The following is a 13,985-nucleotide window of genomic DNA, read 5'->3' on the forward strand; positions in this document are numbered from 1 at the left end:
TTTAAAGGACACCAAACAAACAAACAAACAAAACCCTCACTGCCATCCAGTTGATTCTTACTCATATCGACTCCCACTGGGTTTCCAAGGCAGCAAATCTTTAGGAAAGTAGATTGCCCCATCTTCCTTCCACAGATCAGCGGCAACCTTCTGATTAGCAGTCAAATGCCTTAGGCACTGAGCCACCAGAGCTCCTTTAAAGGGCACACACAAAATAAACCAAACTCACTGTCAAAATCTGATCCTACTCATAGTGATCCCTCCTTGAGTTTCCGAGGCAGTATCTCTACAGAAGTAGACTGCCCAATCTTCCCTCCGAGGAGTGGCTGGTGGGTTTGAACTGCTAGTCTTCTGGTTAGCAGTCAAATGCCTTAGGCACTATGCCACCAGAGCTCCCATTTAAAGGGCACCAAAAAAACCAAACTCACTGCTGTTGAGTCGGATCCAACTCATAGCGACTCCTCCTTGGGTTTCTGAGGCGTTATCACTATGGAAGAATATTGCCCAACCTTCCTTACAAGGAGTGGCTGGTGGATTTGAACCTCCAGCCTTCTGGTTAGCAGGCAAATGCCTGAGGCACTATGCCACCAGAGCTCCCTTAAAGGGCACAGATATTACTAAATGTCTTGGGTTAGATCAGGCAGATGGAGACAAAGTATGGCCCGCAAGACAAATCTGGCCCATTGTTTTTGTATGGCTTGGCAAGAAAATTTAAATGATTGAAAAAAGCAATCAAAAGAATAGTATTTCCTAACATATAAAAAATATATGATATTCAAATTTCAGTGTCCATAAATGGAGTTTTACTGGAATACAGCCACAATCATTTGTTTATGTAGAGTCTATGGCTGCTTTTATGCTATAATGGCAGAGCTGAGTAGTTGCAACAGAGACCATATGGTCCTGGAAACCTAAAGTAATTACTGGTTGTCTTTATATAAAATCTGTGCCAACCACTGGGCTAGAGGACAGATCTTAACTTCTGGCTCAAAGTTCACTTTCTCAGTGAGGACTTCTCTGACCACCTGATTTTAGATTTTACCAGCCACTGAGAACTTCCTATTACTCCTCTTCAATGCTTTATTTTTTCACCATAGCACTTGACATCTGACATATTATATATCTTATGTATATGTATTTGTCTACCTTCTCTAAATAGAATATAAATTCCTTAAGGAATTTTTGTTTGTTTTGTTCACTGCTATATCTTTGATAACTAGAATGGCATCTGGTACATGCTAGGCACTCAGTGAACATCCACTACGGAAAAGACAGCATTTTGAGGAACCCTGATGGCTCACTGGTTAAGCACTTGGCTTCTAATCAAAAGGTCAACAGTTCAAATCTACCAGCTGCTTTGTGAGAGAAAGGTATGCAGTCCATTGCAGTAAAGACTCACTGCTTTGGAAACCCTATGGGGCAGTTCTACTCTGTCCTACAGGATCACTATGAGTCAGATCTGATTTTGAATTTAGACAGCATTTTCAGGAATAGGGGCTCACGTGACAGGAAGCTTTCCTCCTAACAGCAAGTGCCAACTCACTCACCCTTTAAGTCTCACCTTGAGTATCATTTCCTTTGAAAGCCCTCCTTGGCCACCTAAGCTGATGTTTTATTCTTTTGCAGCCCCTCTTTATCTCCTTGTAAAACTTATCTAAATGCATAAAAATTTATCTGGTTGCTTCTTTATGTGCTCATCTCTGACTCTACCTTGTTGATTTTAACCACAGGGATGATCAAGGAATTATCACTCTAGCACTGAACATCAAAGATGTCCATGATGTTCAAGAAATCCCAAAGGGTATTGGTAATTTGATTCAGGAACAAATGTAACTAAAGTTGAGCCAAACAAGAGTGTGGATCATACTCTAATATTTCTCAATTAATACCAAAGCTGCATAAATTCATAAAGCAAGGTATTTAGAATGCAATATATAACTGTAAATTACCAAAATGATTCAGAAGAATCTCTAGACCCTGAATGTCAGAAGTTTCACTTTTAACTTTGATGATATTGAAAAAGAAAGTTGTATATGATTACATGTTTAACCAATTCTTTTGCCAATTTACAAAACAGTAACGTAGTGCTGCTTTGTGCAAATGTTTTCATTAAACTGTTGATGTATTTGTAATTGACGGCAATATAGAATTAAGTAAATGAGTTGGTATTTCCCTGACTCTGCTTCTAATTGCTGCTACTGTAGGACTCTATGAGCTTAAATCACTTTCTCCAAATACCTCCAGGAGCTCTGAAACAAGTTCCTCGGATATGCTTCCAAGCTATTTTCTCAGTCACTATGTGGATAAGCCTTTTACCCTTTCGACTCCAGACCCTGCAGACCTGGATCTGCAGAAGACCCTAATGCCTGCACCGGTGACTCACCTCAACAGGCACCTGGGCCGGAAGCTGTCTGGGCAATGCTGCTGAGTCTGCTGACACAGCTTGTATACTCAATGACCCATGGAACTCTTAGTGAAGAACTCAGTGTAGCTTTCACTAGCAAGCTCTTGACTCCAGGACTCCCTAGGCATTGGATCAGAGGACAGTACTGACTCAGACTTACCCCCTACTCTGTAGCACTGACCTCTAAGTAAACTTGTACACTTCCATGCTCTCTCCTTGTAGGATTAGTTCTTTAATAGTTGATGCTGCCAGTTAATTTATAAAATTAAGCAGCTACTACCAGATTCCTTTTGGGAGCTCTGGTAGCATAGTGGCTAAGTCGCTTGCCTGCTAACCAAAAGGCTGACGGTTCAAACCCACCAGCCACTCCTCGGAAGGAAGGTTGGGCAATCCTACTTCCGTAGTGATACTGCCTCGGAAACCCAAGGAGGGGTCGCTATGAGTCGGGTTTGACTTGACGGCACATAACAACAACAACAACCAGATTCCTTCAGTCGGCTTTCAGACATGTCTAGTCATGTATGAATTCTGGGGTGTACAAAGCTGATGCTAGGACCTTGGGACGCACTACTAAATAGACTTAATTAGATTGAACATTGTGAAAATGTCATTTCTTCCCAAAGCAATCTATACATTCAATGTTATCCAAATCCAGATCCCATTAACATTCTTTAAGGATATGGAAAAACCAATCACTAACTTGACATGGAAAGGAAAGAGACCTCAAATAAGGAAAGCCCTATTGAAGAAGAAGAGCAAAGTAGGAGGACTCACACTCTCGGATTTTAAAACCTACTATACAGCCACTGTAGTCAAAACTGCCTGGTATTGGTACAATGACAAACACACACACCAATGGAATAGAATTGAGAACCCAGAAATAGATCCATCGACCTATGGTCAGCTGATCTTTGACAAAGGGCTGAAATTCATTAAATGGGGAAGAGAATGTTTAACAAATGGTGCTGGCAAAACTGGATATCCATTCGTAGAAAAATGAAACAAGATGTGTACCTCACACCATACACAAAAATTAACTCCAGATGGATCAAAGACTTAAATGTGAAACCTAAAACTATAAAGTTCCTCAAGGAAAAGCTAGGGGCAAATTTAGGGGCCCTATTATAAGGCATAAATAGACTATCTAGCATAACCCAAAATGTACAAACAGCAGAAGATAAACAGATGAATGGGACCTTCTCAAAATTAAATTGTTATGTGGTTCCAAAGACTTATCCAGAAGAGTCAAAAGAGAACCTACAGTTTGGGGGGAAATATTTGGCAACGACATATCTGACACAAGACTTATCTCTAGAATTTATAGAAAATTCCAATACCTCAACAACAAAAACACAAATAATCCAATTAAATACACAGGTTTGTTTCTTTCTTTTAATTGATACATAATGTGAGTAACAATAGGAAAGCAAGTTTAATTAAAGACAAAAGAGACAAAAATGGAAGACAATGAGGAAAACTGAAAATTATTTGACTATCCTGGTTCTAATCCAGGAATTCTGGTGGCGCAGTGCCTACCTAAGGCAACTGACTGCTAACCAGAAGGCTGGTGGTTCAAACCCACCAGCCACTCCTCGGAAGGAAGATTGGGTAATCTACTTACGTAGAGATATCGCCTCGGAAGCCCAAGGAGAGGTCACCATGAGTTGGATCCAACTCAACAGCAGTGAGTTTGGGTTTTTTTTATTTTTGGTTCTAATCCTGTACTGTTAGTTCAATAGCCTAGGAGGTAGTACTTACCTTCTCTCTCAGGGTCACTTTCCAAATCTGTGAAATGGACCGAATATCCTTTTTTCACAGGTTCACTGTTGTTAGGTGCCATTTAGTTGGTTTCAACTCATGGCAACCCTATGTACAACAGAACAAAACACTGTCCAGCCGTATACTATCCTCACAATTGTTGTCATGGTGGAGCCCATTTTTGCAGCCACTGTGTTACTCCATCTCATGGGTCTTCAACTTTTTCACTGTCCCTCTACTTTTCCAAAAAATGATATCCTTTTCCAGGGAACGGTCCCTCCTGATAACATGACCAAAGTAAGAGAGCTAAAATCTGGCCATACTCACTTCTAAGGAGCACTCTGGCTATACCTCTTCCAAGGCAGATTCGTTTGTTCTTCAGGAAGACCATAGTATATTCAATATTCTTCGCCAACACCATAAATCAAAGGCATCAGTTCTTCAGTCTTCCTTATACCTTGCCTACCTTTCACATGCATGTGAGGCTATTAAAAAGATAATGGCTTGGGTCAGGCTCACCTCCACCTTCCAAGCGACATCTTTGCTCTTTAACACTTTAAAGAGGTTTTTTGCAGCAGATATGTCAAGTGCAATATGTCAGTCATCAGTCCTTTGATCTTCATGAGAGAGTGCTTCAAGTCTTCACTTTCAGTAAGCAATGCTATGTCATCTACATACTGCACGTTATTAACGAGTTTCCTCCAATCCTGATGCCACATTCTTGTTCATATAGTCCAGCTTGTCAGATTATGTGCTCTACACACAGACTGAGTAAGTATGGTGAAAATATAATACAGTTCTGAAGCACACCTTTCCTGATTTTAAACAGCAGTATCCCCTTGTTCTGTTTCTGCTGGTCTATATATAAGGTTATTCATAAGCAAAATTAAGTGTTCTGGAATTCTCAGTCTTTGCAATGTTATCCATAATTTGTTATGATGCATAAAGTCAAATGCCTTCACACAGTCGATAAAACACAGGCAAACATCTTTCTGGTATTCTGTGTTTTCAGCTAAGATCCATCTGACATCAACAATGATATCCCTCATTCCATGTCCTTTTCTGAGGCCGGTTTGAATTTCTGGTATTTCCCTGTCAATGAGAGGTTCACTAGGAGGATTAAATTAACAAAATAAGTTGTCTCGTGCCACTGAGTTGATTCCAACCCATAAAGACCCTATAGGACAGAGTAGAACTGTTCTATAGGGTGGCTTCCTAGGCTACCATCTTTACGTGGGGAAAACGGTTAAGTACTCGACCGCTAGATGAAGGGTGGCTGTTTGAAGCCATCCAGGGGTGCCTCGGAAGACAAGCATTGTGATCTGCTGTGGAAAGGTCACAGTCCTGAAAACCCTACGGAGAAGTTCTACACTGTATACATGGGGGTGCAATGAGTCAGAACTGCCTCAATGACAACTAAGAACAACAATGAGCCCTTTCTTCATTCTTTCTACTTGAAACACAGATGTGAGACCCAGAGATATAAAACCACTGCCACTGATTCAACTGCAACTCATAGTAACCTTATAGGACAGAGTAAACCTGTCCCATAGAGTTTTCAAGGCTGTAATCTTCATGGAAGCAGACTGCCAAATTTTTCTCCTACATAGTGGCTGGAGGGTTCTAACATTTTGATTAGCAGCCGGTGCTCAACCACTGTGCCACCAGGGCTCCTTCCTAGAGATACGGTGGTAGCCTTTCCATCATGAGGCAAAAGGCAGGAAAAGGCCAAAAGAACAAGTCCAGCTTCAGAATCAAGAGGAGCCACCCACTTCCAGCCTCATTAGGAGGGACAAAACAACTCTATTTAAGTTCACATTAGCCAGGTTCTCTGCTCCTCACAGATGAACACATTCCTAATTGAAACATTTACTAATAGATACGGTGGGGGCAAGGCAGAGGTATACAATAAATCCCAAGAAACCACCTGTCAACATTCTGAATCTGTTTAACTGAACTTGAGATTACATGTGTAAAGTACTGTTTCTGGTTTCTATTTCAGTTTATCTTACTAGAAAGCAAATACCAAGTTACTAAACCAAAGGTAACAATGGAAAAGGCTGTCATTCAAGAGATTGAAGCTTCAGTCTTAGGGAATCAGAGTACCAGAAAGATGAGTTACAAAATACAAAATGTGATTTCTGAAAGAACCATTGTTATACGTTGTAAATTGGAGAAATAAAATGTTACTAATGGGAAAGGCTGTGCTTTTTCATCTATGTATCTTAGCACAGATTCTGTAAGCATTACTATAACATTGAAAATTCAGATGCATTCTAAAGATTTTTATTTTATAAGAGAAAAAGTGTTCTCAAATTTGCTGTCTTTTTCATACAACAAAAAAGGTTATCAGTAATAGGCTACCCAGCAGGTATAAGACATACATATACTCTTACACCACACACGCACACACACATGCACACATATCCTCTTGTTTCTTGATCTGCCCCTTTAAGGTACAGATGGCATTTTTTAAAACAGTTTTCTTGTTCATGGTAAGTATTTAAAAATAGGGATTTAGGAAACATTGCCATTAAGTTATTTTGTTACTTAGTCCACCAAAATAATCCTCTCCATCCTACTTTGGTGAATAGCAACTGGCGTCCTAAAAGCTTGTGTACAGCTATCTAAGACACAACTTTTGGGTTTTCCTGGTCCAGGGCAAGGAAGAGTGAAGGAAATCAAAGATTCAAGGAAATACTTAGTCCAAAGGACTAACAGTCCACCTGAACTACAGCCTCCATTACCCTGAGACCAGAAGAACTAAATAGTGCCCAGCTACCACCAGAGGGAGAGAAAAAAATGTAGAACAAAATTCAAAATCATCAAAAAGACCAAACTTACTGGTCTGACAGACACTGGTGAAACTCCCCAGACTGTGGCTCTCAGACACCCTTCAAGCCGGGAACTGAATCCACCCCCAGGAATCAACTTTTAGCGAAACAACAGGCCTAAAATGGAGGAACATACTCCTCAGTGTAATCAATCATACAAGACCAACAGTGCAGCATATGCCCAAAATCAAATCTCAGAAGGCAGGAAGGGGCAGGAAAGGACAAAAAGAAACAGGGAACCCAGGTAGGAAGTGGGAAGACTGCCACTGAAACAAAATGCCATGAAACAAAATGTGTATAAATTATTGAAGGCGAAACTAATTTGTTTTGTACACTTTTACCCAAACTACAATAAAGTTAAATAAAAATTATTTTGTTACTGAAAACAATATCCGTCATCTACAAAAACCTAGTGTTTTAGTTATGTAGTGCTATTGGAACAGAAATGCCACAAATAGATGGTTTTTACAAACAAATTTATTTTTTCATAGTTCAGGAGGCTAGCAGTCTGAATTCAGGGTGCTACCTCGAGAGGAAGGCTTTCTCTTTCTCTGTGGGCTCTGGAGGAAGGTCTTTACCTCTTGTGAGCTTCTGCTGCTGGTCATCTTCATGTGGCTTGGCATGTCTGTTCCCCAGTCTCTGCTGGGCTTACTTGTTTAATCTCTTTTATATCTCAAAAGAGATTGACTCAAAATAACCCTACACTAATACTGCCACTTTAATATAAAGAAGACAACTCATTTCCAGATGGGATTTTAACCACAGGCATAGAGGTTAGGATTTACAACACATATTTTTTTGGGAAAATAATTCAATCCATTAACTAGAAATAATTTTCTAAGTCTTTGAAATGAATAATTTCAGTGTTTTGTTTTTCTTTAAATGTGAAAATACAGTATCTTTCATCACATGGTTTTCAAGAAGAACTAATTAAGATGAAGGACAGCATGATTTTCATTATCAAAATTCTAACAAGAACTTTTGCAAGACTGATGAATGAGATCAGGGAACTGATTAACCTTATTCTGAAACCCCAATAATGCTCTTTCTCCATCTGTATCTATGTACTTTTGTGAAGTACTTTTTGCAGCAACAGCAGCCATTAAAATCAAACTTTCAAACACTGTAGCAGTAAGTGCTAGATCACATGGTTCTCACCAAGAAAATTAATGTTTTTGATGAGAGAGAAAAAAATGGAATTTTTTATCATTAGCAATAAAATTAAGAATAGTGTTTCAACTGTATCATCATGTTAATTTCTATTTTGTACATATTTTATAATACACCTATTAATATGGTAACATATACATAGAATTTATTTAAAATACACATATGGAGTATGGACATATGCACAAAGTTTTGTGTTTTTTGTTTTTTTAAATTACTGATCAGGTATGCAATTACCAAATTTTGACCTTGTGACTCACCAATTTCATTCCCAGGTATAAATCCAAATGAACTGAAGAACTAAAACAGATACTTGTTCACCAATGTTCACTGCAACAGCATTCACAATAGCCAAAGGCTGCAAATAACTCGTGTCTATCAGCAGATGACTGCATAAACACAATGTGGTGTATATATATGTATATACACACACACACACACACACACAATGGAGCATTATTCAACCATAAAAAGAACTAACATATGCTACAACATGGATGAATTTTGAAAACATTATACTGAGTGAAATAAGTCATAAAAGGGCAAATACTGTATGATTCCACTTACATGAAATATCTAGAATAGGCAAATCCATGCAGACAAATGGTTGTTAGTGGTTACCATGGACGGAGAGGGCGGATGGGAATTTTTGCTTAAAGGGGACTGAGTTTCTGTTTAGGGAGATGGAAAACTTTTGGAAATAGGTAGTGGTGGTGGATGTACTGCATGGTGAACATAATTAATGTCACTGAGTTTTACACTTAAAAATAGTTAAAAGACTACATTTTTGTTATATATTTTCTTGCCATAATAAAATTTAAAAAAAAAAAACAAACTTTGAAAACCATTACAATGGAGAACTGTGGCAACTGGAAGAAATGTGAGTGAGCACATACAAGATTATATGTTATGTTCCTTCATAATATTAAAATCTAAATTACTTCCAAGCTAGAAGGCAAATCTCTGTTCCAAACATCTGAAAAAATACATTGCACTTTACTAATTTTCCAATGCATTTTTTTCTTCTAATAGCTTTCAAAAGTTAGTTTCTTATAAATTCCTATTTCATAAAATCAGCAAAAATGGAGGAAAAAAAAAAAGATAACCCTCATATTTTATAAAAGCATGGCACAAATCTTAGTATTATTTACTTAGGCATATTCTAGCATACTTGTGAGGGAGGAAATTACTAAACTGATAAACTCTAGAAAATTAACCTGTAAATACAGACATATACTATGTATGATACTAATGTATATATTTTATGGATTAACACAAATCAGACATGGTAATAAATTCAGAGACAGAAAAAAAAACATATTGTAGCACATCATAACATACTGAATCAGGCAAAATAGAGACATAGTGTCTTTCAAAATTCTGTATAACCTTTTTCCTTCTTCATGCTAATATTTTTGCCCTTGAAGACTTCACATACTTACAGGACCTCAACTATCACCTCCAAGAAGATACATCCAAAATTTGCCTTTCAAAACTGTCCTCCTTTACAAGGAGCTAATCCATAGCTCCAGAGGTCTTCTGAAAATTTATGCTTAAACCATCATTTCAAACTTCACTGGTCAAATAAAACAAGCAATAAAAACAACAACAAAAATCTATAAGAAAAAATACATTGCAAAGTTAGTAAAGTGGAATGCTACACCCTCAATTCATCAGCTCATCTTCTTCTACCCTTCTTGTTTCTGTTAATACCACCATTCTGTTGTCATCATGACTCAGGACTACAACAGAACCGCCTATCAGTCCAAATCTTAAAACTGTTTCAAAAATAGTCTGCTTAAATGAAAACTTTCATATGCACACATATTAAACTAGATGAAGGTCTCATCTGTGCTCAGTTAGGCAACACTAAAACAGGAACAGGGTAGAAAAGTTAGAAAGGTGTCAGTCCAATAAAGAATTTGATCTTACCCAAAATGAAGTCTGGTGCCCTTGGCTTCTGGGAAGTGATCTATGTTATAACAAAGAAAGGAATGTTTTTGTTTAGGGCAGGGGCTAAACAGACAGAATCTTGGGATGGAGCTGCCCGTACCTAATAGTCTTAGGGTGAGGGCTGGCATTGCCAGAGAGAGCAACCATGTGATTTAGGATTGGGGCTTTGTGTATGCTGACCTGGAACAATCATGGGGCCAATCAATCAATCATGTCTATGTACTGAAGTCCAAATAAATATTCGACACCAAAAGCTTAGGTGAGCTTCCTTGGTTGACAATACTCTACATGTACTCTTTCACACTGCTGCCAAGAGGTAGTACATGCTGAAAACAACGGAACCTTTGGAACCCTCCCAGGTTCTATCCAATGTATCTCCTTCTTTGGCTGATTTTAATCTGTACCTTTTTCCTGCAATAAACCGTAACTCTGAGCATATTAGCTTTAGGGGAGTTCTGAGTCCTTCTAGTGGACTATGAAAACTGAGGGTAGTTTGGGAACCCCTCGAACTTGTAGTTAGTGTCAGAAGTGTCAACAGTCTTGGAAACTGTTCCAACTCTGTAGTTACCAGAAAGATATCTACTTGTGTTTTATTGACTATGCAAAGGCATTTGATTGTGTGGATCATGATAAATTATGGATGACATTGAGAAGAATGGCAATTCCCGAGCACTTGATTGTACTCATGAAGAAACTGTACCGTGACCAGGAGGCTGTCGTTCGAACGGAACAAGGGGACACTGAATGGTTTAAAATCAGGAAGGGAGTGCGTCGGGTTGTATCCTTTCCCCATACTTATTCAATCTATATGCTGAGCAAATAATCCGAGAAGCCAGACTATATGAAGAAAAACGTGGCATCAGGATTGGAGGAAGAATCATTAACAACCTGAGATACGCAGACAATACAACTTTGCTTGCTGAAAGTGAGGATGACTTAAGGCACCTACTGATGAAGGTTGAAGAATACAGTCTATAGTATGGATTACGTCTCAATATAAAGAAAACAAAAATCCTCACAACTGGACCAATGAGCAGCATCACAATAAATGGAGAGAAGATTGAGGTTGTTAAAGAATTCACGTTGCTTGGTTCTACAATCGATGCCAATGGAAGCAGCAGTCAGGACATTAGATGATGTGTAGCATTGGGAAAGTCAACCGCAAAGGAACTGTTTCAAGTGCTGAGGAGCAAGGATGTCTCCTTGAGGACTAAGATGTGCCTGACACAAGCCATGATATTTCCAATTGCCTCGTATGCATGTGAGAGCTGGACAATGAATAAGGAAGACCGAAGAAGAGTTGATGCTTTTGAGTTGTGGTGCTGGCGAAGAATGCTGAAAGTACCATGGACTGCTAAAAGAACTAACAGATCTGTCCTGGAGGAAGTGCACCCAGAATGCTCCTTGGAAGCGAGAATGGCCAGACTTCGTCTCACCTATTTTGGTTATGTTGTCAGAAGAGACCATTCCTTGGAGAAGGATGTCATGCTTGGTAGGGTGGAGGGTCGACAAAAGAGGGGGAGGCCTTCAACGAGATGGATTGACATGGTGGCTGTGATGATGGGCTCAAGTATAGCAGGGATTGTGGAGCTGGCGTGGGATCAGGCAGTGTTTCATTGTGCTGTGCATGGGGTCGCTCTGCGTTGGAAATGACTAAATGGCACCTAACAACAACAACTCTGTAGTTGGCCAAAACTCCTTGTTGTTGATGGCAATACTGAAGATGATCTTGAGTACAGACTATGCTCTCAAACTTTGCAGATTGGCTAACTCTGGTCAGAAGGAAAGCCTGAACACTGCACGTATGACTCTGAGATCTGTGAGCAGATCCATGCACAGTTAGCTCTGCTGGTTAGAACATTTGTTAAATTTGGGCCAGTCAGCTTTGATTTTATGTCCTAGTACTAAACTATCCTAGTACTAAAGTTATCGCTAAGATTGCAAGTTACATAGTCAGAAAGGGATGAATCTGTGCCACCTTGAGTGAGTTACTTATTCTATCAAAGCCTTGGTTCCTTCAACTGTGAAGTACATACAGTAAATCAGCTCAGAGGGTGGTGACAAAAATTAAATGAGTTTTTAGTGTAACAGTGTCTGTAATCTTCCCTTCATTGATGCTACCTGGGCCCAGTACTAACCCACTGCTACTTTGCCTCTCTTTCTTCATTCATCACTGAGTTCACTCATTGGTTCATTCCACAAGTGTTTTTTGTGGGTCTAGCAGGTAGGTGCCAGGTACTGTTGGAGGTACCAGGGAGTGCACAGAGAACTCCTGCCATGGCCTTACTTCAGTCTGTCACCAAGAGAGTGTGAGTTACAAAGTAGGAATCAAAACTCAAGGAGCTCTCGTGGCATCGTGCCTAATGCAACTGACTACTAACCAGAAGAGTGGTAATTCAAACCCACCATCCGCTCCTTGGAAGGAAAACTGGACAATCTACTTCTGTAGAGATAATGCCTCAGAAACCCAAGGAGGGATCACTTTGAGTTAGAATCAAGTCAACGCCAATGAGTTTGGGTTTTCTTGGTTTGGCAGTGCCAAAACTATGCAAGGCTTGATTTAAACATACGATTCACCCCCTTGGGTCATACAATTTACAAAAATAGATTTCCTTCTAAATACAAGCATAATGCTGCCACAGTAGCAGAATATGTCCTTGGGAGATTTTTTCCACCCAGGTTTATGCCAGGGCTTCCAACCAAACTTACTTACAAACTCCTACTGAAAATTTGCATTTCTACCCCAGATACACTGAATCAGAATCTACATTTTAACAAGATCCCAAGGTGATCTATAAGAACGTATAAATAAGAATGCACACGTAAGAATCACCTGGGGATCTTGTTAAAATATAGATTCACAGTCCGTATATCAGGGGCAGACATGCAAATTCTCAGCAAGGGGTAGAACCAGAATGAAACAGTTCCAAGCCCTGGTTTACACTAACCTGGCCATATTCTCAGCCCAGCCCAGACAGCAGGCTAACTTGGATTCAAAGTGATAAAGGCAGAATAGAGTCTCCTGTCCATGGACCTAACCAACTTGCACAGAGGTTTGTGATTAGCACAATGGAAATGAACTGCCCCATCTATACTGCCAAACCAGGAAAAAACGGTAGCTATCCATTTTTGTGTGTTCACAAGAACAACTTTTTCGATGATTTCCCATTTCTGCTGCATACTGGAGTTGAGAAACAGGGCACTAAATTTAAAACTAGAAAAAGGAATAGGGAGAACAAGAGATTTCAGCAAGCAAAGAGGAATTAACAAAAGTCCCCTAAATTGTCCCCGTGAGATGTAAAGTTCATCCTGATATATTTTTAAACTAATACTGTGGTAGTTAAAGTTGTGTGTCAACTTGGCTGAGCCATGAGTCTGAGTGGCTTGGCAGGTGGATGTGATTACTCTCCATGATGAGACTGGATGTGGTGTAATCACCTCCAGGTGGAATCTGTGCTGTAATCACCTCCATGGCGGAATCTGCTGTGAACAGCTAATCAGTTGCCTTGGGGTGTGGCCTGCTTCTAGTATATATGGAGAAGCTCTGAGGAAGGTCTCTAGCTTTTTGGCACATTTTGGATCTTGCATTTGGCTGAGTCTTCATCTCTAGTTCCCATAGTTGCACCACTGGCCTGCTGTGTTGCTTGCCAGTCTTGGGATTGTGCCATTTTACCTGCCGATTTTGGGTTCGTCGGCCTCAGCAGCCAGTAGCCATGTGAGTCAGAAGAAGCCTCCAGCTCCAGGGGGCCTGGAACAGGAGGCAGATTTGAAGCCAAAGGTTGAGGGGCTGTGGTAGTTAAGTGTCAACCTGGCTAGGTCTGTTTTTGAGGGGCTGGGAAGCTGGGTATAGTTATTCCCATGGTGAGATT

Source organism: Orycteropus afer, unplaced genomic scaffold, assembly GCF_000298275.1.
Source record: "Orycteropus afer afer isolate SDZICR_OR568_19922 unplaced genomic scaffold, OryAfe1.0 scaffold00011, whole genome shotgun sequence".
Lineage (NCBI taxonomy): Eukaryota > Metazoa > Chordata > Mammalia > Tubulidentata > Orycteropodidae > Orycteropus > Orycteropus afer.